Here is a 24237-nt window from a genome sequence, read left to right on the forward strand (position 1 = left end):
ACTCGCCTTGTCACGGCTGTGACAAAGTGTGAAGGTAACTAATAATGAGAAACTCTTAGCCACGCTCAGTCTTACGTCCCACCCATTGGTTGTTGCCGTCGCTAGTAAGATGAAGGTAGACTGTCGCACAATCAAGCTGAATCTCCACTCACGGTGCACATATTCCGCAAAGACAACCTTGTTTTCCGTTGCAAGAAAAATTACCGTCTGCCTTTCTACCGAATTCCACCTACGTACTTTACTGGTGCCGGATTCTTGTTATATCCACGTGATATAACAGGCGTCTTACTCTTCATTGAGGAGCTGCAACCGGGACTGAGTTCCACCTACTCTTCAGCACGGTCAAAATGGCAGGGCTCGTCCGGGATTTGAACCTGGGACCTCCTGCACCCAAAGCAGGAATCATACCCCTAGACCAACGAGCCACCTGCCCGCACCACTCAAGCTAATCACAAGTAGTGCATCTCCCAGGGAACACAAACTTTCACGTGAATTCGCAAGATAAGCGCTTTCTGCAGGCAGCACTCACCACTGATGAGAAGAATATTAAAGGCGCCGAATAAAAAGCGAAATAACTTCATCGAACTCTGCTTATGAACAGCCGGCAGTGCCTCAGTTTCCGTATGTGGTTTCTCAGGGTTAAGAGAAGGCGAATGCACTAAACAAAATAACATCGGGAAAGCAAGCACCAACTCATAATGAAAATATTGAAGAATATACTGCAAGCAAAACTTCCAGAAGACGAATACTGAAGACGCCACAGACAAAAGAATTATTCTATGCAGCAACGATCATCTAGGAAGCGTGAATTGCATGTGCCGCTCCACCACACAACTTCTTTTGATACTGTTTTACTTATTCTAAATTTTCATTACCTGATCGTCTCTAGAATACTGTGTGATTATCACGTGGTTTCCTCCTTCCAACAGCGATAGTGGTAAGTAAATCGACTACAAAATCTTTCAAAGTAGGTCAGACACCAAAAAAAAAAAAAAAAAAAAAAAAAAAAAAAAAAAAAAAAATCGGAGCTGCGTGTAGCTCATGTCATTCTGCTTCAAAGGTAATTCAGCGGCTGGGAGTAGTGGCGTACTCCTGTAATCCAAGCTTCCGGGAGGCCGTTGTGTGGGAGAGATCTGGAAACAACTACAGATTCGGCCGTTTCACGAGCTCAGGAACGGCCGCGGTACTTTCATCGAGCTCTGCAGATCGACAGATGACAGTGTGGAAATTTCGGCAAGCGGTGGCTAAGGGTTAAGAGAAGCCGAACGCACTAAACACAAGAACGTCGGGAAACCGAAGCACGTAACTATAAGATTGCGGAATGCAGTGCAAAAGCAAAACTTCGAGAAGACCAACTCTGAAGCCATCGGCGCGCTAGGAGTTACTCCGCGCAGCAGCGATCATCTAGGAAGAGCGAGACGGGGGTGTCGCTCGACCACACAATAAATTTTTACTTAATCCAAATTTGCAATACCGGTTCGTCACTAGAATACTGCGCCTTGGTTCTTCCAAAAGCGATAGTAATAAGCACGTCGACTGCAGCGTCATTTAGGGTAGTGAGTCAGACATGGAGAGGATAAAAGGCGGGTGGAATGTGCAACGACAGGGGGCATTGCAGGGCGGGCGCCGACTCCTTGCGCTGTGGCGCCGGCGGCGGCCTGGAGGGGCTGGGGCTGCTGGTGCCTCCATGTAGAGCTGCCGCCGAGCCCAGGCGCCGTGCCGCTAACGAAGCGATCGCCTCTGGTGACATCTTTTGCAATAACGACTGCGCGAATCGACGGTATCTCGTAAGGAAAGAAAGAGCAGCAGATGCTGCTGAGGACTCTCCCTCGAGCGTTTCCGATGACTTCTTGAGCTCTTATTCGACATGGCATTCAGGCAGTCAAGGGTGCTGTCGATTGTTTCACACGAATGCGAAATACCGGCATTGTGCGTTTCCGCAAAGTGATTTTTACGCCACAATGGCGATCGTCCTACAAGTTGTATCACATGTGGAGGGCAGAGCGTAGCAGTTTCCGTGGTGTAGCGGTTATAACGTCTGCCTAACACGCACAAGGTCCCCGGTTCGATTGCGGGCGGAAACAAGTTTTCGTCGCACTCAGCAAGACACTTGCTACGATCTCTACTGTGACCATTTAAATCAACTTCAAACGTTCCACCAGCAGGGTGCACATGGCTCAAATGAAACTGTTTCAGAACTGGTTGTCGGATTTAGCGCTGACTTGGAGGCCTGGAAATGCGCGAAACAGCCGCCGCCATGCGGTTTGTTAGCACACCGTTGTACAAAACGCAAGGGCTCGTCCGGGATTTGAACCCGGGACCTCCTGCACCCGAAGCAGGAATCATACCCCTAGACCAACGAGCCTGTTCGTTCCGAAAACACACTGCATGTGAATGACGCCACCGTTGATGGTCTCACCATGTACGGCTGCAGCTCACCCAGCGTTCTCTCTGGCTGTCGCGGTTGGATTGTTTTCATCGACTTCTTGTACTATAGGAACCTCACGAATCGGAGGGAGCTCGTAGCCGATGCCCTTGCTAACACAGAAGGAAAACTGTTGCTACCACGAGTCTCCGGGTGGCACATCAGACGAACCGTCGTTTCCGTGGTGTAGCGGTTATCACGTCTGCTTTACACGCAGAAGGTCCCCGGTTCGATCCCGGGCGGGAACACAACAATTTTAATCCGTATATCGGATTTCATTTCCGGGATGACCTCACGGATGCGTATGCAGAGACAATCAATGTCATATTCTAGATGGATAGGGCGTCATTTTACTGTCAAATACTGTTGCTCTCTTATTGCACCGGTATTTGGTAACTGAGAACGCCCCTAGCTCCATTATGGCTGGCAAAATATACAACCCGGTTCTTCAGGGCTACTTCAGGTGCGCTTCCTACTGGCTATCCTGAGCTCGCGCTACTCGCCTTGTCACGGCTGTGACAAAGTGTGAAGGTAACTAATAATGAGAAACTCTTAGCCACGCTCAGTCTTACGTCCCACCCATTGGTTGTTGCCGTCGCTAGTAAGATGAAGGTAGACTGTCGCACAATCAAGCTGAATCTCCACTCACGGTGCACATATTCCGCAAAGACAACCTTGTTTTCCGTTGCAAGAAAAATTACCGTCTGCCTTTCTACCGAATTCCACCTACGTACTTTACTGGTGCCGGATTCTTGTTATATCCACGTGATATAACAGGCGTCTTACTCTTCATTGAGGAGCTGCAACCGGGACTGAGTTCCACCTACTCTTCAGCACGGTCAAAATGGCAGGGCTCGTCCGGGATTTGAACCCGGGACCTCCTGCACCCAAAGCAGGAATCATACCCCTAGACCAACGAGCCACCTGCCCGCACCACTCAAGCTAATCACAAGTAGTGCATCTCCCAGGGAACACAAACTTTCACGTGAATTCGCAAGATAAGCGCTTTCTGCAGGCAGCACTCACCACTGATGAGAAGAATATTAAAGGCGCCGAATAAAAAGCGAAATAACTTCATCGAACTCTGCTTATGAACAGCCGGCAGTGCCTCAGTTTCCGTATGTGGTTTCTCAGGGTTAAGAGAAGGCGAATGCACTAAACAAAATAACATCGGGAAAGCAAGCACCAACTCATAATGAAAATATTGAAGAATATACTGCAAGCAAAACTTCCAGAAGACGAATACTGAAGACGCCACAGACAAAAGAATTATTCTATGCAGCAACGATCATCTAGGAAGCGTGAATTGCATGTGCCGCTCCACCACACAACTTCTTTTGATACTGTTTTACTTATTCTAAATTTTCATTACCTGATCGTCTCTAGAATACTGTGTGATTATCACGTGGTTTCCTCCTTCCAACAGCGATAGTGGTAAGTAAATCGACTACAAAATCTTTCAAAGTAGGTCAGACACCAAAAAAAAAAAAAAAAAAAAAAAAAAAAAAAAAAAAATCGGAGCTGCGTGTAGCTCATGTCATTCTGCTTCAAAGGTAATTCAGCGGCTGGGAGTAGTGGCGTACTCCTGTAATCCAAGCTTCCGGGAGGCCGTTGTGTGGGAGAGATCTGGAAACAACTACAGATTCGGCCGTTTCACGAGCTCAGGAACGGCCGCGGTACTTTCATCGAGCTCTGCAGATCGACAGATGACAGTGTGGAAATTTCGGCAAGCGGTGGCTAAGGGTTAAGAGAAGCCGAACGCACTAAACACAAGAACGTCGGGAAACCGAAGCACGTAACTATAAGATTGCGGAATGCAGTGCAAAAGCAAAACTTCGAGAAGACCAACTCTGAAGCCATCGGCGCGCTAGGAGTTACTCCGCGCAGCAGCGATCATCTAGGAAGAGCGAGACGGGGGTGTCGCTCGACCACACAATAAATTTTTACTTAATCCAAATTTGCAATACCGGTTCGTCACTAGAATACGGCGCCTTGGTTCTTCCAAAAGCGATAGTAATAAGCACGTCGACTGCAGCGTCATTTAGGGTAGTGAGTCAGACATGGAGAGGATAAAAGGCGGGTGGAATGTGCAACGACAGGGGGCATTGCAGGGCGGGCGCCGACTCCTTGCGCTGTGGCGCCGGCGGCGGCCTGGAGGGGCTGGGGCTGCTGGTGCCTCCATGTAGAGCTGCCGCCGAGCCCAGGCGCCGTGCCGCTAACGAAGCGATCGCCTCTGGTGACATCTTTTGCAATAACGACTGCGCGAATCGACGGTATCTCGTAAGGAAAGAAAGAGCAGCAGATGCTGCTGAGGACTCTCCCTCGAGCGTTTCCGATGACTTCTTGAGCTCTTATTCGACATGGCATTCAGGCAGTCAAGGGTGCTGTCGATTGTTTCACACGAATGCGAAATACCGGCATTGTGCGTTTCCGCAAAGTGATTTTTACGCCACAATGGCGATCGTCCTACAAGTTGTATCACATGTGGAGGGCAGAGCGTAGCAGTTTCCGTGGTGTAGCGGTTATAACGTCTGCCTAACACGCACAAGGTCCCCGGTTCGATTGCGGGCGGAAACAAGTTTTCGTCGCACTCAGCAAGACACTTGCTACGATCTCTACTGTGACCATTTAAATCAACTTCAAACGTTCCACCAGCAGGGTGCACATGGCTCAAATGAAACTGTTTCAGAACTGGTTGTCGGATTTAGCGCTGACTTGGAGGCCTGGAAATGCGCGAAACAGCCGCCGCCATGCGGTTTGTTAGCACACCGTTGTACAAAACGCAAGGGCTCGTCCGGGATTTGAACCCGGGACCTCCTGCACCCGAAGCAGGAATCATACCCCTAGACCAACGAGCCTGTTCGTTCCGAAAACACACTGCATGTGAATGACGCCGCCGTTGATGGTCTCACCATGTACGGCTGCAGCTCACCCAGCGTTCTCTCTGGCTGTCGCGGTTGGATTGTTTTCATCGACTTCTTGTACTATAGGAACCTCACGAATCGGAGGGAGCTCGTAGCCGATGCCCTTGCTAACACAGAAGGAAAACTGTTGCTACCACGAGTCTCCGGGTGGCACATCAGACGAACCGTCGTTTCCGTGGTGTAGCGGTTATCACGTCTGCTTTACACGCAGAAGGTCCCCGGTTCGATCCCGGGCGGGAACACAACAATTTTAATCCGTATATCGGATTTCATTTCCGGGATGACCTCACGGATGCGTATGCAGAGACAATCAATGTCATATTCTAGATGGATAGGGCGTCATTTTACTGTCAAATACTGTTGCTCTCTTATTGCACCGGTATTTGGTAACTGAGAACGCCCCTAGCTCCATTATGGCTGGCAAAATATACAACCCGGTTCTTCAGGGCTACTTCAGGTGCGCTTCCTACTGGCTATCCTGAGCTCGCGCTACTCGCCTTGTCACGGCTGTGACAAAGTGTGAAGGTAACTAATAATGAGAAACTCTTAGCCACGCTCAGTCTTACGTCCCACCCATTGGTTGTTGCCGTCGCTAGTAAGATGAAGGTAGACTGTCGCACAATCAAGCTGAATCTCCACTCACGGTGCACATATTCCGCAAAGACAACCTTGTTTTCCGTTGCAAGAAAAATTACCGTCTGCCTTTCTACCGAATTCCACCTACGTACTTTACTGGTGCCGGATTCTTGTGATATCCACGTGATATAACAGGCGTCTTACTCTTCATTGAGGAGCTGCAACCGGGACTGAGTTCCACCTACTCTTCAGCACGGTCAAAATGGCAGGGCTCGTCCGGGATTTGAACCCGGGACCTCCTGCACCCAAAGCAGGAATCATACCCCTAGACCAACGAGCCACCTGCCCGCACCACTCAAGCTAATCACAAGTAGTGCATCTCCCAGGGAACACAAACTTTCACGTGAATTCGCAAGATAAGCGCTTTCTGCAGGCAGCACTCACCACTGATGAGAAGAATATTAAAGGCGCCGAATAAAAAGCGAAATAACTTCATCGAACTCTGCTTATGAACAGCCGGCAGTGCCTCAGTTTCCGTATGTGGTTTCTCAGGGTTAAGAGAAGGCGAATGCACTAAACAAAATAACATCGGGAAAGCAAGCACCAACTCATAATGAAAATATTGAAGAATATACTGCAAGCAAAACTTCCAGAAGACGAATACTGAAGACGCCACAGACAAAAGAATTATTCTATGCAGCAACGATCATCTAGGAAGCGTGAATTGCATGTGCCGCTCCACCACACAACTTCTTTTGATACTGTTTTACTTATTCTAAATTTTCATTACCTGATCGTCTCTAGAATACTGTGTGATTATCACGTGGTTTCCTCCTTCCAACAGCGATAGTGGTAAGTAAATCGACTACAAAATCTTTCAAAGTAGGTCAGACACCAAAAAAAAAAAAAAAAAAAAATCGGAGCTGCGTGTAGCTCATGTCATTCTGCTTCAAAGGTAATTCAGCGGCTGGGAGTAGTGGCGTACTCCTGTAATCCAAGCTTCCGGGAGGCCGTTGTGTGGGAGAGATCTGGAAACAACTACAGATTCGGCCGTTTCACGAGCTCAGGAACGGCCGCGGTACTTTCATCGAGCTCTGCAGATCGACAGATGACAGTGTGGAAATTTCGGCAAGCGGTGGCTAAGGGTTAAGAGAAGCCGAACGCACTAAACACAAGAACGTCGGGAAACCGAAGCACGTAACTATAAGATTGCGGAATGCAGTGCAAAAGCAAAACTTCGAGAAGACCAACTCTGAAGCCATCGGCGCGCTAGGAGTTACTCCGCGCAGCAGCGATCATCTAGGAAGAGCGAGACGGGGGTGTCGCTCGACCACACAATAAATTTTTACTTAATCCAAATTTGCAATACCGGTTCGTCACTAGAATACTGCGCCTTGGTTCTTCCAAAAGCGATAGTAATAAGCACGTCGACTGCAGCGTCATTTAGGGTAGTGAGTCAGACATGGAGAGGATAAAAGGCGGGTGGAATGTGCAACGACAGGGGGCATTGCAGGGCGGGCGCCGACTCCTTGCGCTGTGGCGCCGGCGGCGGCCTGGAGGGGCTGGGGCTGCTGGTGCCTCCATGTAGAGCTGGCTGCCGCCGAGCCCAGGCGCCGTGCCGCTAACGAAGCGATCGCCTTTGGTGACATCTTTTGCAATAACGACTGCGCGAATCGACGGTATCTCGTAAGGAAAGAAAGAGCAGCAGATGCTGCTGAGGACTCTCCCTCGAGCGTTTCCGATGACTTCTTGAGCTCTTATTCGACATGGCATTCAGGCAGTCAAGGGTGCTGTCGATTGTTTCACACGAATGCGAAATACCGGCATTGTGCGTTTCCGCAAAGTGATTTTTACGCCACAATGGCGATCGTCCTACAAGTTGTATCACATGTGGAGGGCAGAGCGTAGCAGTTTCCGTGGTGTAGCGGTTATAACGTCTGCCTAACACGCACAAGGTCCCCGGTTCGATTGCGGGCGGAAACAAGTTTTCGTCGCACTCAGCAAGACACTTGCTACGATCTCTACTGTGACCATTTAAATCAACTTCAAACGTTCCACCAGCAGGGTGCACATGGCTCAAATGAAACTGTTTCAGAACTGGTTGTCGGATTTAGCGCTGACTTGGAGGCCTGGAAATGCGCGAAACAGCCGCCGCCATGCGGTTTGTTAGCACACCGTTGTACAAAACGCAAGGGCTCGTCCGGGATTTGAACCCGGGACCTCCTGCACCCGAAGCAGGAATCATACCCCTAGACCAACGAGCCTGTTCGTTCCGAAAACACACTGCATGTGAATGACGCCACCGTTGATGGTCTCACCATGTACGGCTGCAGCTCACCCAGCGTTCTCTCTGGCTGTCGCGGTTGGATTGTTTTCATCGACTTCTTGTACTATAGGAACCTCACGAATCGGAGGGAGCTCGTAGCCGATGCCCTTGCTAACACAGAAGGAAAACTGTTGCTACCACGAGTCTCCGGGTGGCACATCAGACGAACCGTCGTTTCCGTGGTGTAGCGGTTATCACGTCTGCTTTACACGCAGAAGGTCCCCGGTTCGATCCCGGGCGGGAACACAACAATTTTAATCCGTATATCGGATTTCATTTCCGGGATGACCTCACGGATGCGTATGCAGAGACAATCAATGTCATATTCTAGATGGATAGGGCGTCATTTTACTGTCAAATACTGTTGCTCTCTTATTGCACCGGTATTTGGTAACTGAGAACGCCCCTAGCTCCATTATGGCTGGCAAAATATACAACCCGGTTCTTCAGGGCTACTTCAGGTGCGCTTCCTACTGGCTATCCTGAGCTCGCGCTACTCGCCTTGTCACGGCTGTGACAAAGTGTGAAGGTAACTAATAATGAGAAACTCTTAGCCACGCTCAGTCTTACGTCCCACCCATTGGTTGTTGCCGTCGCTAGTAAGATGAAGGTAGACTGTCGCACAATCAAGCTGAATCTCCACTCACGGTGCACATATTCCGCAAAGACAACCTTGTTTTCCGTTGCAAGAAAAATTACCGTCTGCCTTTCTACCGAATTCCACCTACGTACTTTACTGGTGCCGGATTCTTGTTATATCCACGTGATATAACAGGCGTCTTACTCTTCATTGAGGAGCTGCAACCGGGACTGAGTTCCACCTACTCTTCAGCACGGTCAAAATGGCAGGGCTCGTCCGGGATTTGAACCCGGGACCTCCTGCACCCAAAGCAGGAATCATACCCCTTTTTTTTTTTTTTTTGCATTTTGTTCATTGTTGATCGTTGTGTTCGGTCGTTGCGGACGTCGTAAGACATCCTGTTCAAGTTCGGTGGTTGATCCATCCACTCAGTTTTTTTATTACAGAGGCCAACCGGCTCTCTGGCCGTACACGCTGAGCTACCGTGTCGACTTCTTGTTATATCCACGTGATATAACAGGCGTCTTACTCTTCATACCCCTAGACCAACGAGCCACCTGCCCGCACCACTCAAGCTAATCACAAGTAGTGCATCTCCCAGGGAACACAAACTTTCACGTGAATTCGCAAGATAAGCGCTTTCTGCAGGCAGCACTCACCACTGATGAGAAGAATATTAAAGGCGCCGAATAAAAAGCGAAATAACTTCATCGAACTCTGCTTATGAACAGCCGGCAGTGCCTCAGTTTCCGTATGTGGTTTCTCAGGGTTAAGAGAAGGCGAATGCACTAAACAAAATAACATCGGGAAAGCAAGCACCAACTCATAATGAAAATATTGAAGAATATACTGCAAGCAAAACTTCCAGAAGACGAATACTGAAGACGCCACAGACAAAATAATTATTCTATGCAGCAACGATCATCTAGGAAGCGTGAATTGCATGTGCCGCTCCACCACACAACTTCTTTTGATACTGTTTTACTTATTCTAAATTTTCATTACCTGATCGTCTCTAGAATACTGTGTGATTATCACGTGGTTTCCTCCTTCCAACAGCGATAGTGGTAAGTAAATCGACTACAAAATCTTTCAAAGTAGGTCAGACACCAAAAAAAAAAAAAAAAAAAAAAAAAAAATCGGAGCTGCGTGTAGCTCATGTCATTCTGCTTCAAAGGTAATTCAGCGGCTGGGAGTAGTGGCGTACTCCTGTAATCCAAGCTTCCGGGAGGCCGTTGTGTGGGAGAGATCTGGAAACAACTACAGATTCGGCCGTTTCACGAGCTCAGGAACGGCCGCGGTACTTTCATCGAGCTCTGCAGATCGACAGATGACAGTGTGGAAATTTCGGCAAGCGGTGGCTAAGGGTTAAGAGAAGCCGAACGCACTAAACACAAGAACGTCGGGAAACCGAAGCACGTAACTATAAGATTGCGGAATGCAGTGCAAAAGCAAAACTTCGAGAAGACCAACTCTGAAGCCATCGGCGCGCTAGGAGTTACTCCGCGCAGCAGCGATCATCTAGGAAGAGCGAGACGGGGGTGTCGCTCGACCACACAATAAATTTTTACTTAATCCAAATTTGCAATACCGGTTCGTCACTAGAATACTGCGCCTTGGTTCTTCCAAAAGCGATAGTAATAAGCACGTCGACTGCAGCGTCATTTAGGGTAGTGAGTCAGACATGGAGAGGATAAAAGGCGGGTGGAATGTGCAACGACAGGGGGCATTGCAGGGCGGGCGCCGACTCCTTGCGCTGTGGCGCCGGCGGCGGCCTGGAGGGGCTGGGGCTGGAGCTGCCGCCGAGCCCAGGCGCCGTGCCGCTAACGAAGCGATCGCCTTTGGTGACATCTTTTGCAATAACGACTGCGCGAATCGACGGTATCTCGTAAGGAAAGAAAGAGCAGCAGATGCTGCTGAGGACTCTCCCTCGAGCGTTTCCGATGACTTCTTGAGCTCTTATTCGACATGGCATTCAGGCAGTCAAGGGTGCTGTCGATTGTTTCACACGAATGCGAAATACCGGCATTGTGCGTTTCCGCAAAGTGATTTTTACGCCACAATGGCGATCGTCCTACAAGTTGTATCACATGTGGAGGGCAGAGCGTAGCAGTTTCCGTGGTGTAGCGGTTATAACGTCTGCCTAACACGCACAAGGTCCCCGGTTCGATTGCGGGCGGAAACAAGTTTTCGTCGCACTCAGCAAGACACTTGCTACGATCTCTACTGTGACCATTTAAATCAACTTCAAACGTTCCACCAGCAGGGTGCACATGGCTCAAATGAAACTGTTTCAGAACTGGTTGTCGGATTTAGCGCTGACTTGGAGGCCTGGAAATGCGCGAAACAGCCGCCGCCATGCGGTTTGTTAGCACACCGTTGTACAAAACGCAAGGGCTCGTCCGGGATTTGAACCCGGGACCTCCTGCACCCGAAGCAGGAATCATACCCCTACACCAACGAGCCTGTTCGTTCCGAAAACACACTGCATGTGAATGACGCCACCGTTGATGGTCTCACCATGTACGGCTGCAGCTCACCCAGCGTTCTCTCTGGCTGTCGCGGTTGGATTGTTTTCATCGACTTCTTGTACTATAGGAACCTCACGAATCGGAGGGAGCTCGTAGCCGATGCCCTTGCTAACACAGAAGGAAAACTGTTGCTACCACGAGTCTCCGGGTGGCACATCAGACGAACCGTCGTTTCCGTGGTGTAGCGGTTATCACGTCTGCTTTACACGCAGAAGGTCCCCGGTTCGATCCCGGGCGGGAACACAACAATTTTAATCCGTATATCGGATTTCATTTCCGGGATGACCTCACGGATGCGTATGCAGAGACAATCAATGTCATATTCTAGATGGATAGGGCGTCATTTTACTGTCAAATACTGTTGCTCTCTTATTGCACCGGTATTTGGTAACTGAGAACGCCCCTAGCTCCATTATGGCTGGCAAAATATACAACCCGGTTCTTCAGGGCTACTTCAGGTGCGCTTCCTACTGGCTATCCTGAGCTCGCGCTACTCGCCTTGTCACGGCTGTGACAAAGTGTGAAGGTAACTAATAATGAGAAACTCTTAGCCACGCTCAGTCTTACGTCCCACCCATTGGTTGTTGCCGTCGCTAGTAAGATGAAGGTAGACTGTCGCACAATCAAGCTGAATCTCCACTCACGGTGCACATATTCCGCAAAGACAACCTTGTTTTCCGTTGCAAGAAAAATTACCGTCTGCCTTTCTACCGAATTCCACCTACGTACTTTACTGGTGCCGGATTCTTGTTATATCCACGTGATATAACAGGCGTCTTACTCTTCATTGAGGAGCTGCAACCGGGACTGAGTTCCACCTACTCTTCAGCACGGTCAAAATGGCAGGGCTCGTCCGGGATTTGAACCCGGGACCTCCTGCACCCAAAGCAGGAATCATACCCCTAGACCAACGAGCCACCTGCCCGCACCACTCAAGCTAATCACAAGTAGTGCATCTCCCAGGGAACACAAACTTTCACGTGAATTCGCAAGATAAGCGCTTTCTGCAGGCAGCACTCACCACTGATGAGAAGAATATTAAAGGCGCCGAATAAAAAGCGAAATAACTTCATCGAACTCTGCTTATGAACAGCCGGCAGTGCCTCAGTTTCCGTATGTGGTTTCTCAGGGTTAAGAGAAGGCGAATGCACTAAACAAAATAACATCGGGAAAGCAAGCACCAACTCATAATGAAAATATTGAAGAATATACTGCAAGCAAAACTTCCAGAAGACGAATACTGAAGACGCCACAGACAAAAGAATTATTCTATGCAGCAACGATCATCTAGGAAGCGTGAATTGCATGTGCCGCTCCACCACACAACTTCTTTTGATACTGTTTTACTTATTCTAAATTTTCATTACCTGATCGTCTCTAGAATACTGTGTGATTATCACGTGGTTTCCTCCTTCCAACAGCGATAGTGGTAAGTAAATCGACTACAAAATCTTTCAAAGTAGGTCAGACACCAAAAAAAAAAAAATAAAATAAAATAAAAAATCGGAGCTGCGTGTAGCTCATGTCATTCTGCTTCAAAGGTAATTCAGCGGCTGGGAGTAGTGGCGTACTCCTGTAATCCAAGCTTCCGGGAGGCCGTTGTGTGGGAGAGATCTGGAAACAACTACAGATTCGGCCGTTTCACGAGCTCAGGAACGGCCGCGGTACTTTCATCGAGCTCTGCAGATCGACAGATGACAGTGTGGAAATTTCGGCAAGCGGTGGCTAAGGGTTAAGAGAAGCCGAACGCACTAAACACAAGAACGTCGGGAAACCGAAGCACGTAACTATAAGATTGCGGAATGCAGTGCAAAAGCAAAACTTCGAGAAGACCAACTCTGAAGCCATCGGCGCGCTAGGAGTTACTCCGCGCAGCAGCGATCATCTAGGAAGAGCGAGACGGGGGTGTCGCTCGACCACACAATAAATTTTTACTTAATCCAAATTTGCAATACCGGTTCGTCACTAGAATACTGCGCCTTGGTTCTTCCAAAAGCGATAGTAATAAGCACGTCGACTGCAGCGTCATTTAGGGTAGTGAGTCAGACATGGAGAGGATAAAAGGCGGGTGGAATGTGCAACGACAGGGGGCATTGCAGGGCGGGCGCCGACTCCTTGCGCTGTGGCGCCGGCGGCGGCCTGGAGGGGCTGGGGCTGCTGGTGCCTCCATGTAGAGCTGCCGCCGAGCCCAGGCGCCGTGCCGCTAACGAAGCGATCGCCTCTGGTGACATCTTTTGCAATAACGACTGCGCGAATCGACGGTATCTCGTAAGGAAAGAAAGAGCAGCAGATGCTGCTGAGGACTCTCCCTCGAGCGTTTCCGATGACTTCTTGAGCTCTTATTCGACATGGCATTCAGGCAGTCAAGGGTGCTGTCGATTGTTTCACACGAATGCGAAATACCGGCATTGTGCGTTTCCGCAAAGTGATTTTTACGCCACAATGGCGATCGTCCTACAAGTTGTATCACATGTGGAGGGCAGAGCGTAGCAGTTTCCGTGGTGTAGCGGTTATAACGTCTGCCTAACACGCACAAGGTCCCCGGTTCGATTGCGGGCGGAAACAAGTTTTCGTCGCACTCAGCAAGACACTTGCTACGATCTCTACTGTGACCATTTAAATCAACTTCAAACGTTCCACCAGCAGGGTGCACATGGCTCAAATGAAACTGTTTCAGAACTGGTTGTCGGATTTAGCGCTGACTTGGAGGCCTGGAAATGCGCGAAACAGCCGCCGCCATGCGGTTTGTTAGCACACCGTTGTACAAAACGCAAGGGCTCGTCCGGGATTTGAACCCGGGACCTCCTGCACCCGAAGCAGGAATCATACCCCTAGACCAACGAGCCTGTTCGTTCCGAAAACACACTGCATGTGAATGACGCCACCGTTGATGGTCTCACCATGTACGGCTGCAGCTCACCCAGCGTTCTCTCTGGCTGTCGCGGTTGGATTGTTTTCATCGACTTCTTGTACTATAGGAACCTCACGAATCGGAGGGAGCTCGTAGCCGATGCCCTTGCTAACACAGAAGGAAAACTGTTGCTACCACGAGTCTCCGGGTGGCACATCAGACGAACCGTCGTTTCCGTGGTGTAGCGGTTATCACGTCTGCTTTACACGCAGAAGGTCCCCGGTTCGATCCCGGGCGGGAACACAACAATTTTAATCCGTATATCGGATTTCATTTCCGGGATGACCTCACGGATGCGTATGCAGAGACAATCAATGTCATATTCTAGATGGATAGGGCGTCATTTTACTGTCAAATACTGTTGCTCTCTTATTGCACCGGTATTTGGTAACTGAGAACGCCCCTAGCTCCATTATGGCTGGCAAAATATACAACCCGGTTCTTCAGGGCTACTTCAGGTGCGCTTCCTACTGGCTATCCTGAGCTCGCGCTACTCGCCTTGTCACGGCTGTGACAAAGTGTGAAGGTAACTAATAATGAGAAACTCTTAGCCACGCTCAGTCTTACGTCCCACCCATTGGTTGTTGCCGTCGCTAGTAAGATGAAGGTAGACTGTCGCACAATCAAGCTGAATCTCCACTCACGGTGCACATATTCCGCAAAGACAACCTTGTTTTCCGTTGCAAGAAAAATTACCGTCTGCCTTTCTACCGAATTCCACCTACGTACTTTACTGGTGCCGGATTCTTGTTATATCCACGTGATATAACAGGCGTCTTACTCTTCATTGAGGAGCTGCAACCGGGACTGAGTTCCACCTACTCTTCAGCACGGTCAAAATGGCAGGGCTCGTCCGGGATTTGAACCCGGGACCTCCTGCACCCACAGCAGGAATCATACCCCTAGACCAACGAGCCACCTGCCCGCACCACTCAAGCTAATCACAAGTAGTGCATCTCCCAGGGAACACAAACTTTCACGTGAATTCGCAAGATAAGCGCTTTCTGCAGGCAGCACTCACCACTGATGAGAAGAATATTAAAGGCGCCGAATAAAAAGCGAAATAACTTCATCGAACTCTGCTTATGAACAGCCGGCAGTGCCTCAGTTTCCGTATGTGGTTTCTCAGGGTTAAGAGAAGGCGAATGCACTAAACAAAATAACATCGGGAAAGCAAGCACCAACTCATAATGAAAATATTGAAGAATATACTGCAAGCAAAACTTCCAGAAGACGAATACTGAAGACGCCACAGACAAAAGAATTATTCTATGCAGCAACGATCATCTAGGAAGCGTGAATTGCATGTGCCGCTCCACCACACAACTTCTTTTGATACTGTTTTACTTATTCTAAATTTTCATTACCTGATCGTCTCTAGAATACTGTGTGATTATCACGTGGTTTCCTCCTTCCAACAGCGATAGTGGTAAGTAAATCGACTACAAAATCTTTCAAAGTAGGTCAGACACCAAAAAAAAAAAAAAAAAAAAAATCGGAGCTGCGTGTAGCTCATGTCATTCTGCTTCAAAGGTAATTCAGCGGCTGGGAGTAGTGGCGTACTCCTGTAATCCAAGCTTCCGGGAGGCCGTTGTGTGGGAGAGATCTGGAAACAACTACAGATTCGGCCGTTTCACGAGCTCAGGAACGGCCGCGGTACTTTCATCGAGCTCTGCAGATCGACAGATGACAGTGTGGAAATTTCGGCAAGCGGTGGCTAAGGGTTAAGAGAAGCCGAACGCACTAAACACAAGAACGTCGGGAAACCGAAGCACGTAACTATAAGATTGCGGAATGCAGTGCAAAAGCAAAACTTCGAGAAGACCAACTCTGAAGCCATCGGCGCGCTAGGAGTTACTCCGCGCAGCAGCGATCATCTAGGAAGAGCGAGACGGGGGTGTCGCTCGACCACACAATAAATTTTTACTTAATCCAAATTTGCAATACCGGTTCGTCACTAGAATACTGCGCCTTGGTTCTTCCAAAAGCGATAGTAATAAGCACGTCGACTGCAGCGTCATTTAGGGTAGTGAGTCAGACATGGAGAGGATAAAAGGCGGGTGGAATGTGCAACGACAGGGGGCATTGCAGGGCGGGCGCCGACTCCTTGCGCTGTGGCGCCGGCGGCGGCCTGGAGGGGCTGGGGCTGCTGGTGCCTCCATGTAGAGCTGCCGCCGAGCCCAGGCGCCGTGCCGCTAACGAAGCGATCGCCTCTGGTGACATCTTTTGCAATAACGACTGCGCGAATCGACGGTATCTCGTAAGGAAAGAAAGAGCAGCAGATGCTGCTGAGGACTCTCCCTCGAGCGTTTCCGATGACTTCTTGAGCTCTTATTCGACATGGCATTCAGGCAGTCAAGGGTGCTGTCGATTGTTTCACACGAATGCGAAATACCGGCATTGTGCGTTTCCGCAAAGTGATTTTTACGCCACAATGGCGATCGTCCTACAAGTTGTATCACATGTGGAGGGCAGAGCGTAGCAGTTTCCGTGGTGTAGCGGTTATAACGTCTGCCTAACACGCACAAGGTCCCCGGTTCGATTGCGGGCGGAAACAAGTTTTCGTCGCACTCAGCAAGACACTTGCTACGATCTCTACTGTGACCATTTAAATCAACTTCAAACGTTCCACCAGCAGGGTGCACATGGCTCAAATGAAACTGTTTCAGAACTGGTTGTCGGATTTAGCGCTGACTTGGAGGCCTGGAAATGCGCGAAACAGCCGCCGCCATGCGGTTTGTTAGCACACCGTTGTACAAAACGCAAGGGCTCGTCCGGGATTTGAACCCGGGACCTCCTGCACCCGAAGCAGGAATCATACCCCTAGACCCACGAGCCTGTTCGTTCCGAAAACACACTGCATGTGAATGACGCCGCCGTTGATGGTCTCACCATGTACGGCTGCAGCTCACCCAGCGTTCTCTCTGGCTGTCGCGGTTGGATTGTTTTCATCGACTTCTTGTACTATAGGAACCTCACGAATCGGAGGGAGCTCGTAGCCGATGCCCTTGCTAACACAGAAGGAAAACTGTTGCTACCACGAGTCTCCGGGTGGCACATCAGACGAACCGTCGTTTCCGTGGTGTAGCGGTTATCACGTCTGCTTTACACGCAGAAGGTCCCCGGTTCGATCCCGGGCGGGAACACAACAATTTTAATCCGTATATCGGATTTCATTTCCGGGATGACCTCACGGATGCGTATGCAGAGACAATCAATGTCATATTCTAGATGGATAGGGCGTCATTTTACTGTCAAATACTGTTGCCCTCTTATTGCACCGGTATTTGGTAACTGAGAACGCCCCTAGCTCCATTATGGCTGGCAAAATATACAACCCGGTTCTTCAGGGCTACTTCAGGTGCGCTTCCTACTGGCTATCCTGAGCTCGCGCTACTCGCCTTGTCACGGCTGTGACAAAGTGTGAAGGTAACTAATAATGAGAAACTCTTAGCCACGCTCAGTCTTACGTCCCACCCATTGGTTGTTGCCGTCGCTAGTAAGATGAAGGTAGACTGTCGCACAATCAAGCTGAATCTCCACTCACGGTGCACATATTCCGCAAAGACAACCTTGTTTTCCGTTGCAAGAAAAATTACCGTCTGCCTTTCTACCGAATTCCACCTACGTACTTTACTGGTGCCGGATTCTTGTTATATCCACGTGATATAACAGGCGTCTTACTCTTCATTGAGGAGCTGCAACCGGGACTGAGTTCCACCTACTCTTCAGCACGGTCAAAATGGCAGGGCTCGTCCGGGATTTGAACCCGGGACCTCCTGCACCCAAAGCAGGAATCATACCCCTAGACCAACGAGCCACCTGCCCGCACCACTCAAGCTAATCACAAGTAGTGCATCTCCCAGGGAACACAAACTTTCACGTGAATTCGCAAGATAAGCGCTTTCTGCAGGCAGCACTCACCACTGATGAGAAGAATATTAAAGGCGCCGAATAAAAAGCGAAATAACTTCATCGAACTCTGCTTATGAACAGCCGGCAGTGCCTCAGTTTCCGTATGTGGTTTCTCAGGGTTAAGAGAAGGCGAATGCACTAAACAAAATAACATCGGGAAAGCAAGCACCAACTCATAATGAAAATATTGAAGAATATACTGCAAGCAAAACTTCCAGAAGACGAATACTGAAGACGCCACAGACAAAAGAATTATTCTATGCAGCAACGATCATCTAGGAAGCGTGAATTGCATGTGCCGCTCCACCACACAACTTCTTTTGATACTGTTTTACTTATTCTAAATTTTCATTACCTGATCGTCTCTAGAATACTGTGTGATTATCACGTGGTTTCCTCCTTCCAACAGCGATAGTGGTAAGTAAATCGACTACAAAATCTTTCAAAGTAGGTCAGACACCAAAAAAAAAAAAAATAAAATAAAATAAAAAATCGGAGCTGCGTGTAGCTCATGTCATTCTGCTTCAAAGGTAATTCAGCGGCTGGGAGTAGTGGCGTACTCCTGTAATCCAAGCTTCCGGGAGGCCGTTGTGTGGGAGAGATCTGGAAACAACTACAGATTCGGCCGTTTCACGAGCTCAGGAACGGCCGCGGTACTTTCATCGAGCTCTGCAGATCGACAGATGACAGTGTGGAAATTTCGGCAAGCGGTGGCTAAGGGTTAAGAGAAGCCGAACGCACTAAACACAAGAACGTCGGGAAACCGAAGCACGTAACTATAAGATTGCGGAATGCAGTGCAAAAGCAAAACTTCGAGAAGACCAACTCTGAAGCCATCGGCGCGCTAGGAGTTACTCCGCGCAGCAGCGATCATCTAGGAAGAGCGAGACGGGGGTGTCGCTCGACCACACAATAAATTTTTACTTAATCCAAATTTGCAATACCGGTTCGTCACTAGAATACTGCGCCTTGGTTCTTCCAAAAGCGATAGTAATAAGCACGTCGACTGCAGCGTCATTTAGGGTAGTGAGTCAGACATGGAGAGGATAAAAGGCGGGTGGAATGTGCAACGACAGGGGGCATTGCAGGGCGGGCGCCGACTCCTTGCGCTGTGGCGCCGGCGGCGGCCTGGAGGGGCTGGGGCTGCTGGTGCCTCCATGTAGAGCTGCCGCCGAGCCCAGGCGCCGTGCCGCTAACGAAGCGATCGCCTCTGGTGACATCTTTTGCAATAACGACTGCGCGAATCGACGGTATCTCGTAAGGAAAGAAAGAGCAGCAGATGCTGCTGAGGACTCTCCCTCGAGCGTTTCCGATGACTTCTTGAGCTCTTATTCGACATGGCATTCAGGCAGTCAAGGGTGCTGTCGATTGTTTCACACGAATGCGAAATACCGGCATTGTGCGTTTCCGCAAAGTGATTTTTACGCCACAATGGCGATCGTCCTACAAGTTGTATCACATGTGGAGGGCAGAGCGTAGCAGTTTCCGTGGTGTAGCGGTTATAACGTCTGCCTAACACGCACAAGGTCCCCGGTTCGATTGCGGGCGGAAACAAGTTTTCGTCGCACTCAGCAAGACACTTGCTACGATCTCTACTGTGACCATTTAAATCAACTTCAAACGTTCCACCAGCAGGGTGCACATGGCTCAAATGAAACTGTTTCAGAACTGGTTGTCGGATTTAGCGCTGACTTGGAGGCCTGGAAATGCGCGAAACAGCCGCCGCCATGCGGTTTGTTAGCACACCGTTGTACAAAACGCAAGGGCTCGTCCGGGATTTGAACCCGGGACCTCCTGCACCCGAAGCAGGAATCATACCCCTAGACCCACGAGCCTGTTCGTTCCGAAAACACACTGCATGTGAATGACGCCGCCGTTGATGGTCTCACCATGTACGGCTGCAGCTCACCCAGCGTTCTCTCTGGCTGTCGCGGTTGGATTGTTTTCATCGACTTCTTGTACTATAGGAACCTCACGAATCGGAGGGAGCTCGTAGCCGATGCCCTTGCTAACACAGAAGGAAAACTGTTGCTACCACGAGTCTCCGGGTGGCACATCAGACGAACCGTCGTTTCCGTGGTGTAGCGGTTATCACGTCTGCTTTACACGCAGAAGGTCCCCGGTTCGATCCCGGGCGGGAACACAACAATTTTAATCCGTATATCGGATTTCATTTCCGGGATGACCTCACGGATGCGTATGCAGAGACAATCAATGTCATATTCTAGATGGATAGGGCGTCATTTTACTGTCAAATACTGTTGCTCTCTTATTGCACCGGTATTTGGTAACTGAGAACGCCCCTAGCTCCATTATGGCTGGCAAAATATACAACCCGGTTCTTCAGGGCTACTTCAGGTGCGCTTCCTACTGGCTATCCTGAGCTCGCGCTACTCGCCTTGTCACGGCTGTGACAAAGTGTGAAGGTAACTAATAATGAGAAACTCTTAGCCACGCTCAGTCTTACGTCCCACCCATTGGTTGTTGCCGTCGCTAGTAAGATGAAGGTAGACTGTCGCACAATCAAGCTGAATCTCCACTCACGGTGCACATATTCCGCAAAGACAACCTTGTTTTCCGTTGCAAGAAAAATTACCGTCTGCCTTTCTACCGAATTCCACCTACGTACTTTACTGGTGCCGGATTCTTGTTATATCCACGTGATATAACAGGCGTCTTACTCTTCATTGAGGAGCTGCAACCGGGACTGAGTTCCACCTACTCTTCAGCACGGTCAAAATGGCAGGGCTCGTTCGGGATTTGAACCCGGGACCTCCTGCACCCAAAGCAGGAATCATACCCCTAGACCAACGAGCCACCTGCCCGCACCACTCAAGCTAATCACAAGTAGTGCATCTCCCAGGGAACACAAACTTTCACGTGAATTCGCAAGATAAGCGCTTTCTGCAGGCAGCACTCACCACTGATGAGAAGAATATTAAAGGCGCCGAATAAAAAGCGAAATAACTTCATCGAACTCTGCTTATGAACAGCCGGCAGTGCCTCAGTTTCCGTATGTGGTTTCTCAGGGTTAAGAGAAGGCGAATGCACTAAACAAAATAACATCGGGAAAGCAAGCACCAACTCATAATGAAAATATTGAAGAATATACTGCAAGCAAAACTTCCAGAAGACGAATACTGAAGACGCCACAGACAAAAGAATTATTCTATGCAGCAACGATCATCTAGGAAGCGTGAATTGCATGTGCCGCTCCACCACACAACTTCTTTTGATACTGTTTTACTTATTCTAAATTTTCATTACCTGATCGTCTCTAGAATACTGTGTGATTATCACGTGGTTTCCTCCTTCCAACAGCGATAGTGGTAAGTAAATCGACTACAAAATCTTTCAAAGTAGGTCAGACACCAAAAAAAAAAAAAAAAAAAAAAAAAATCGGAGCTGCGTGTAGCTCATGTCATTCTGCTTCAAAGGTAATTCAGCGGCTGGGAGTAGTGGCGTACTCCTGTAATCCAAGCTTCCGGGAGGCCGTTGTGTGGGAGAGATCTGGAAACAACTACAGATTCGGCCGTTTCACGAGCTCAGGAACGGCCGCGGTACTTTCATCGAGCTCTGCAGATCGACAGATGACAGTGTGGAAATTTCGGCAAGCGGTGGCTAAGGGTTAAGAGAAGCCGAACGCACTAAACACAAGAACGTCGGGAAACCGAAGCACGTAACTATAAGATTGCGGAATGCAGTGCAAAAGCAAAACTTCGAGAAGACCAACTCTGAAGCCATCGGCGCGCTAGGAGTTACTCCGCGCAGCAGCGATCATCTAGGAAGAGCGAGACGGGGGTGTCGCTCGACCACACAATAAATTTTTACTTAATCCAAATTTGCAATACCGGTTCGTCACTAGAATACTGCGCCTTGGTTCTTCCAAAAGCGATAGTAATAAGCACGTCGACTGCAGCGTCATTTAGGGTAGTGAGTCAGACATGGAGAGGATAAAAGGCGGGTGGAATGTGCAACGACAGGGGGCATTGCAGGGCGGGCGCCGACTCCTTGCGCTGTGGCGCCGGCGGCGGCCTGGAGGGGCTGGGGCTGCTGGTGCCTCCATGTAGAGCTGCCGCCGAGCCCAGGCGCCGTGCCGCTAACGAAGCGATCGCCTCTGGTGACATCTTTTGCAATAACGACTGCGCGAATCGACGGTATCTCGTAAGGAAAGAAAGAGCAGCAGATGCTGCTGAGGACTCTCCCTCGAGCGTTTCCGATGACTTCTTGAGCTCTTATTCGACATGGCATTCAGGCAGTCAAGGGTGCTGTCGATTGTTTCACACGAATGCGAAATACCGGCATTGTGCGTTTCCGCAAAGTGATTTTTACGCCACAATGGCGATCGTCCTACAAGTTGTATCACATGTGGAGGGCAGAGCGTAGCAGTTTCCGTGGTGTAGCGGTTATAACGTCTGCCTAACACGCACAAGGTCCCCGGTTCGATTGCGGGCGGAAACAAGTTTTCGTCGCACTCAGCAAGACACTTGCTACGATCTCTACTGTGACCATTTAAATCAACTTCAAACGTTCCACCAGCAGGGTGCACATGGCTCAAATGAAACTGTTTCAGAACTGGTTGTCGGATTTAGCGCTGACTTGGAGGCCTGGAAATGCGCGAAACAGCCGCCGCCATGCGGTTTGTTAGCACACCGTTGTACAAAACGCAAGGGCTCGTCCGGGATTTGAACCCGGGACCTCCTGCACCCGAAGCAGGAATCATACCCCTAGACCAACGAGCCTGTTCGTTCCGAAAACACACTGCATGTGAATGACGCCGCCGTTGATGGTCTCACCATGTACGGCTGCAGCTCACCCAGCGTTCTCTCTGGCTGTCGCGGTTGGATTGTTTTCATCGACTTCTTGTACTATAGGAACCTCACGAATCGGAGGGAGCTCGTAGCCGATGCCCTTGCTAACACAGAAGGAAAACTGTTGCTACCACGAGTCTCCGGGTGGCACATCAGACGAACCGTCGTTTCCGTGGTGTAGCGGTTATCACGTCTGCTTTACACGCAGAAGGTCCCCGGTTCGATCCCGGGCGGGAACACAACAATTTTAATCCGTATATCGGATTTCATTTCCGGGATGACCTCACGGATGCGTATGCAGAGACAATCAATGTCATATTCTAGATGGATAGGGCGTCATTTTACTGTCAAATACTGTTGCTCTCTTATTGCACCGGTATTTGGTAACTGAGAACGCCCCTAGCTCCATTATGGCTGGCAAAATATACAACCCGGTTCTTCAGGGCTACTTCAGGTGCGCTTCCTACTGGCTATCCTGAGCTCGCGCTACTCGCCTTGTCACGGCTGTGACAAAGTGTGAAGGTAACTAATAATGAGAAACTCTTAGCCACGCTCAGTCTTACGTCCCACCCATTGGTTGTTGCCGTCGCTAGTAAGATGAAGGTAGACTGTCGCACAATCAAGCTGAATCTCCACTCACGGTGCACATATTCCGCAAAGACAACCTTGTTTTCCGTTGCAAGAAAAATTACCGTCTGCCTTTCTACCGAATTCCACCTACGTACTTTACTGGTGCCGGATTCTTGTTATATCCACGTGATATAACAGGCGTCTTACTCTTCATTGAGGAGCTGCAACCGGGACTGAGTTCCACCTACTCTTCAGCACGGTCAAAATGGCAGGGCTCGTCCGGGATTTGAACCCGGGACCTCCTGCACCCAAAGCAGGAATCATACCCCTAGACCAACGAGCCACCTGCCCGCACCACTCAAGCTAATCACAAGTAGTGCATCTCCCAGGGAACACAAACTTTCACGTGAATTCGCAAGATAAGCGCTTTCTGCAGGCAGCACTCACCACTGATGAGAAGAATATTAAAGGCGCCGAATAAAAAGCGAAATAACTTCATCGAACTCTGCTTATGAACAGCCGGCAGTGCCTCAGTTTCCGTATGTGGTTTCTCAGGGTTAAGAGAAGGCGAATGCACTAAACAAAATAACATCGGGAAAGCAAGCACCAACTCATAATGAAAATATTGAAGAATATACTGCAAGCAAAACTTCCAGAAGACGAATACT

The 24237-nt window shown here is 49.4% G+C and overlaps 24 non-coding genes across 24 annotated transcripts; 8 read left to right on the forward strand and 16 right to left on the reverse strand.

Annotated features, from left to right (window-relative positions):
- Positions 1 to 353: 353 nt before the first annotated feature.
- Positions 354 to 425, reverse strand: Trnap-ugg (transfer RNA proline (anticodon UGG)). The gene has a single exon. It is a non-coding gene; the product is annotated as a tRNA-Pro (tRNA).
- Positions 426 to 2293: 1868 nt separating this feature from the next.
- On the reverse strand, positions 2294 to 2365 carry Trnap-cgg (transfer RNA proline (anticodon CGG)). Its single transcript has one exon. It is a non-coding gene; the product is annotated as a tRNA-Pro (tRNA).
- A 235-nt stretch (positions 2366 to 2600) lies between these two features.
- On the forward strand, positions 2601 to 2673 carry Trnav-uac (transfer RNA valine (anticodon UAC)). Its single transcript has one exon. It is a non-coding gene; the product is annotated as a tRNA-Val (tRNA).
- A 602-nt stretch (positions 2674 to 3275) lies between these two features.
- On the reverse strand, positions 3276 to 3347 carry Trnap-ugg (transfer RNA proline (anticodon UGG)). The gene has a single exon. It is a non-coding gene; the product is annotated as a tRNA-Pro (tRNA).
- Positions 3348 to 5211: 1864 nt separating this feature from the next.
- Trnap-cgg (transfer RNA proline (anticodon CGG)) lies at positions 5212 to 5283 on the reverse strand. Its single transcript has one exon. It is a non-coding gene; the product is annotated as a tRNA-Pro (tRNA).
- A 235-nt stretch (positions 5284 to 5518) lies between these two features.
- Positions 5519 to 5591, forward strand: Trnav-uac (transfer RNA valine (anticodon UAC)). Its single transcript has one exon. It is a non-coding gene; the product is annotated as a tRNA-Val (tRNA).
- A 602-nt stretch (positions 5592 to 6193) lies between these two features.
- Trnap-ugg (transfer RNA proline (anticodon UGG)) lies at positions 6194 to 6265 on the reverse strand. The gene has a single exon. It is a non-coding gene; the product is annotated as a tRNA-Pro (tRNA).
- A 1852-nt stretch (positions 6266 to 8117) lies between these two features.
- Trnap-cgg (transfer RNA proline (anticodon CGG)) lies at positions 8118 to 8189 on the reverse strand. The gene has a single exon. It is a non-coding gene; the product is annotated as a tRNA-Pro (tRNA).
- Positions 8190 to 8424: 235 nt separating this feature from the next.
- On the forward strand, positions 8425 to 8497 carry Trnav-uac (transfer RNA valine (anticodon UAC)). The gene has a single exon. It is a non-coding gene; the product is annotated as a tRNA-Val (tRNA).
- Positions 8498 to 11225: 2728 nt separating this feature from the next.
- Trnap-cgg (transfer RNA proline (anticodon CGG)) lies at positions 11226 to 11297 on the reverse strand. Its single transcript has one exon. It is a non-coding gene; the product is annotated as a tRNA-Pro (tRNA).
- A 235-nt stretch (positions 11298 to 11532) lies between these two features.
- On the forward strand, positions 11533 to 11605 carry Trnav-uac (transfer RNA valine (anticodon UAC)). Its single transcript has one exon. It is a non-coding gene; the product is annotated as a tRNA-Val (tRNA).
- A 602-nt stretch (positions 11606 to 12207) lies between these two features.
- Positions 12208 to 12279, reverse strand: Trnap-ugg (transfer RNA proline (anticodon UGG)). The gene has a single exon. It is a non-coding gene; the product is annotated as a tRNA-Pro (tRNA).
- A 1857-nt stretch (positions 12280 to 14136) lies between these two features.
- On the reverse strand, positions 14137 to 14208 carry Trnap-cgg (transfer RNA proline (anticodon CGG)). The gene has a single exon. It is a non-coding gene; the product is annotated as a tRNA-Pro (tRNA).
- A 235-nt stretch (positions 14209 to 14443) lies between these two features.
- Trnav-uac (transfer RNA valine (anticodon UAC)) lies at positions 14444 to 14516 on the forward strand. The gene has a single exon. It is a non-coding gene; the product is annotated as a tRNA-Val (tRNA).
- A 602-nt stretch (positions 14517 to 15118) lies between these two features.
- On the reverse strand, positions 15119 to 15190 carry Trnap-ugg (transfer RNA proline (anticodon UGG)). Its single transcript has one exon. It is a non-coding gene; the product is annotated as a tRNA-Pro (tRNA).
- Positions 15191 to 17039: 1849 nt separating this feature from the next.
- Positions 17040 to 17111, reverse strand: Trnap-cgg (transfer RNA proline (anticodon CGG)). The gene has a single exon. It is a non-coding gene; the product is annotated as a tRNA-Pro (tRNA).
- A 235-nt stretch (positions 17112 to 17346) lies between these two features.
- Trnav-uac (transfer RNA valine (anticodon UAC)) lies at positions 17347 to 17419 on the forward strand. The gene has a single exon. It is a non-coding gene; the product is annotated as a tRNA-Val (tRNA).
- Positions 17420 to 18021: 602 nt separating this feature from the next.
- On the reverse strand, positions 18022 to 18093 carry Trnap-ugg (transfer RNA proline (anticodon UGG)). Its single transcript has one exon. It is a non-coding gene; the product is annotated as a tRNA-Pro (tRNA).
- A 1858-nt stretch (positions 18094 to 19951) lies between these two features.
- Trnap-cgg (transfer RNA proline (anticodon CGG)) lies at positions 19952 to 20023 on the reverse strand. The gene has a single exon. It is a non-coding gene; the product is annotated as a tRNA-Pro (tRNA).
- Positions 20024 to 20258: 235 nt separating this feature from the next.
- Trnav-uac (transfer RNA valine (anticodon UAC)) lies at positions 20259 to 20331 on the forward strand. The gene has a single exon. It is a non-coding gene; the product is annotated as a tRNA-Val (tRNA).
- A 602-nt stretch (positions 20332 to 20933) lies between these two features.
- Positions 20934 to 21005, reverse strand: Trnap-ugg (transfer RNA proline (anticodon UGG)). Its single transcript has one exon. It is a non-coding gene; the product is annotated as a tRNA-Pro (tRNA).
- Positions 21006 to 22858: 1853 nt separating this feature from the next.
- Trnap-cgg (transfer RNA proline (anticodon CGG)) lies at positions 22859 to 22930 on the reverse strand. The gene has a single exon. It is a non-coding gene; the product is annotated as a tRNA-Pro (tRNA).
- A 235-nt stretch (positions 22931 to 23165) lies between these two features.
- Positions 23166 to 23238, forward strand: Trnav-uac (transfer RNA valine (anticodon UAC)). Its single transcript has one exon. It is a non-coding gene; the product is annotated as a tRNA-Val (tRNA).
- Positions 23239 to 23840: 602 nt separating this feature from the next.
- On the reverse strand, positions 23841 to 23912 carry Trnap-ugg (transfer RNA proline (anticodon UGG)). The gene has a single exon. It is a non-coding gene; the product is annotated as a tRNA-Pro (tRNA).
- Between the last annotated feature and the right edge of the window lie 325 nt (positions 23913 to 24237).

This window comes from Schistocerca nitens, chromosome 2 (assembly GCF_023898315.1).
Source record: "Schistocerca nitens isolate TAMUIC-IGC-003100 chromosome 2, iqSchNite1.1, whole genome shotgun sequence".
Classification (NCBI taxonomy): domain Eukaryota; kingdom Metazoa; phylum Arthropoda; class Insecta; order Orthoptera; family Acrididae; genus Schistocerca; species Schistocerca nitens.